We start from the raw sequence: 3,436 nt of genomic DNA, 5'->3' as shown, positions 1-3,436 counted from the left end.
TCTTCAAGACTATTTGTAAGAATATAGAAAGTTGCATCACAAATGGCCAACGGTCAAACAGTTGTGATGGTCATATAGGTATTCAGTGGAACATAGATTTCTGAAGTGTTACAGATTAACACAGTGTAATAGTAAGCCATTTAAAGCTTACGTCCTTTCTACCAAAAACATTTTTTTTATTTCATGGCTGTCAAATACACAAGGATTCTGTTATGTGGCAAAGAAAATATACCCAGAAGCTCCTCTTTTTTTTTTAACACTTAAGAAACTTTTCTGGAAAAGTGAAACCCATATTATGTTAAAACATAGGTGTTTCTCATTCATTTTATACATATGATGCTACTCTGAAACCACAAATGAGCAAGGTTCAGTGGAATTTCTGTAAGAGCAGTTGCATATTTTATATAATGGCCATTCAAGTAGGATGTTGATAGACTCGAGAGGGTCCAGAGGAGGGCCACTCATATGGTTAGGGACTTACAGGACAAGCCCTATGAAGAGAGACTGAGGGACCTGGACCTCTTCAGCCTCTGCAAGAGAAGGGTGAGAGGTGATCTTGTGGCCACCTAGAAATTCATTAGGGGGATGCAGCAAGGGATCGGAGATCCATCAATACTAAATTCAAAAAGAGGTCACATTCAGACCATCCATATCCCCAAATTCTCCCTAATTTCTCAAATGAGCAATCCCATTGATTTTAAATTCCATGGACTTCAAATCCTCCTCAGCTCACTTCTGTCAGCAGTCCCATTCGAGCCAGGGATAGAAAGTAAATAATAATAATGGAAAAGGCAAATCTCAAGTTTTTTGTGTGCATCTCAGTGCTTACCTGACAAATGGTAAAAACCAGGAGGTCCTCTGATGAGCTATCTAACCAAAGAATGAAAAATAATCACTACACCAATCCTAAATTCAAAAATTTTGCCAGAATTTAATCATATTTTAAATGCTGGCTTTCATGCTATCCTACAACATAGAATTTGCTCACGTTCTCTCTCATTCTCTCTCACACACACATCATTACTTTCAATCTCTATTTATAGACTATCAGTTGATTATTGCAGTATATTTTGTATGGTAAACTCAAAATTGGGGAACTTATCTGTTCTCTTCTGTATATCTGTGGCTTTAGTGACGTTTCAGGAACTATAAACTCTTCACCACAGGTCTTCAGTAACAGCTTTTAACCACACCGAAGTGTTAGCCTACCAAGATTCTCTTGGTGAATATCTGGATTTCTCTGCATAGTGGGCATGAGGTAAGCACTTTAATTTTATTTAACAGTAGTATGGAAGATAGCTTTGAAGGAAAAAAACATATAGGGGAGGAAATAATTTCCGAATTTCAGAAACAAGAAGAAAAAGCAGATAAAGCTCCAAACCCAAATGGAAAAACCTTAGCTGTAAACAGAATTTAACAGGCTCTCTTCAGAGATAAAAACAGAGAAGTCTAAAAGTAAAAACTTTAGGACAAACTTTAGGAAAAGCTTGTATTTGTACTCAGGCTACAACAGTGAAGGTCAGTATTATGTCTAGGTAAGATAAATGTGAAAATGTTGCATTGGTCATGTCGTGGTCAGGAGTCCGTGTAAAGGAACTCAGACCTGTTTTTTCTATAGCATCTATATCTTAACAACACTTTTAACATTCAACAAGCATTTATGAAAAGAAAAAGGAAAACAGAGATGCAATTATTGATGTTAACTATTGATCTTGTAACAATGGCCAAAGAGCAAGAGTCTGTGCTGATGTTACTAGTTCCATCAGATGCCTTTGATAAAGATATCACAATTGGAAACATTTTCAAGTGATTTAGGAATTCAAGTTGTATTGTAAGTCAATGAGACTTAAGTCATTAAAGTACTTTTGAAGTGCCCTGGAGTGGCATAACTTTAAGTCACCCAACATGTGCGTAAAACTTTTCGGGTGCTGATATGTGGACAATCCTGGGGTTAAGAGCTCAGGAGCTGCCTAAAATGAATGTGTTACTAACAAGGCCCAAGGTCTCTTAAAAGTGTATCTACCTTAAATGTCAAACAGTGGAGATATGAAGTGGTCCAGCTGTGTGTACCTCAGCAAGACCAGACCATTATGCCTTTGAATGATTTCCTTGTTTTATCTTTTGGGGAGATCTGAGATAGTCTTGTGATACATTTATTGAGTTGGTCTGAAGATACTCCCCACGGGGGGCTTGTCTTGTCCTTATTGTCAAGGGTGTAAAAAGAGGTCACTTTCAGAGGATGAGGGGAGAAAATGGTGCAACATTTCAGTACATTGAAAGCCCTGAGCTTTCTGTTCTTTACAGTGAGACTAACTGAGTGCCTCTTCCCAAGCTCTACAAGAGACACATGAATGAAAGTGATATAAATGAACCATGCAAGATAAAGGAATGGCTGGTGGGCAGGAGAAAGCTATGAGAAGAAAAATACATGAAAATTCTTTGTAACCAACTACAGGTGTCTGCTGTCACCCACTCAAATACCTGCAATCTAGGAATCTGGCTGGATTCTCAAACATGACTGGATGATCTTATATCAGCAGGAGCCCAGGTGACATGTCACCATTTGTTCAGTAGGAAGGCTACAGCTTTATTTCTGCTGTGAAATTCAGTACTAATGTTACTTCAGACCTAAACTATTGTGATGCATTGTACTTGGGCTATATTTTAAACCTATTTGACAAAGACAACTGGAATAGAAAGTAGCAGCCTCTCACTGACTTGCCACAATCTTATTCTGTCAGTACTTGATATTCTGCACCAGCTGCTTGTGATTTCTAGGTGAAGCTCAAGAATGTAGAGGCTAAAGCCTCTCATGTGGCAAAATGTCTTAGGAAGAAACATCTGTTTAGGCACAGAATAAGTGGTCAGAGGCATCTAGGATATGTCTATGTGGTGCAAAGGAGTCCAATGACAAGACACCTAAAGCCATTCCTATGCACACTAGCTCTGGACTGGACCACACAAACCACTGTTATCTTCTGTAAATGCAAACAACCATGCAATAAACACAAGAGGCTTCAGTCCAGGCCCTGTCACACAATAGCCACAGAGCACCCAAAAAGGAAGAAAAACGTACTATAAACCACAGGAAGAGAGACCGAAAAGCAATGACACCGATAAATATTTTGACAGCAAATATGTCCAGATGATTCTAGAGTCTGGACTATGCCTGAGACTACAGAGCAAGGGGGAAAAAACCAAACAAACCAACGGTCTTTGCTAGTCAAGGGATCATTTCCTTCCTGAACCCAAATTTGGGTGTCAGTTTAGTCTGGCAAGCATGTAAACCAGACTCAACAGCCAGGCACCTGAGAGATTTCTCGGTAGCATTAGAAGTACTTACACATCTGGAAGATTTGTCATAGCCCCTTGTTCCAAAGGCAACATAATAAATAATGGCAGAGCCAGGATTAGAGCTCAGGCTCTCCAGACTCCC

The 3,436-nt window shown here is 39.1% G+C and overlaps 1 protein-coding gene across 1 annotated transcript in view; it reads left to right on the top strand.

Moving 5' to 3' along the window:
• The first annotated feature begins 1,186 nt into the window (after positions 1 to 1,186).
• LOC102370561 (probable G-protein coupled receptor 141) overlaps positions 1,187 to 3,436 on the top strand; it is a 37,526-nt gene continuing 35,276 nt past the window's right edge. Inside the window, exon 1 of the mRNA XM_006029745.3 lies at positions 1,187 to 1,258. The gene's annotated coding sequence lies outside the window, so the exon portion shown is untranslated. The remainder of the gene's footprint in view (positions 1,259 to 3,436) is intronic.

Source organism: Alligator sinensis, unplaced genomic scaffold, assembly GCF_000455745.1.
Source record: "Alligator sinensis unplaced genomic scaffold, ASM45574v1 scaffold254_2, whole genome shotgun sequence".
NCBI classification, from domain to species: Eukaryota; Metazoa; Chordata; order Crocodylia; family Alligatoridae; genus Alligator; species Alligator sinensis.
Note: the sequence above shows the minus strand (reverse complement) of the source record. Positions and strands in the feature narration are given on the sequence as shown.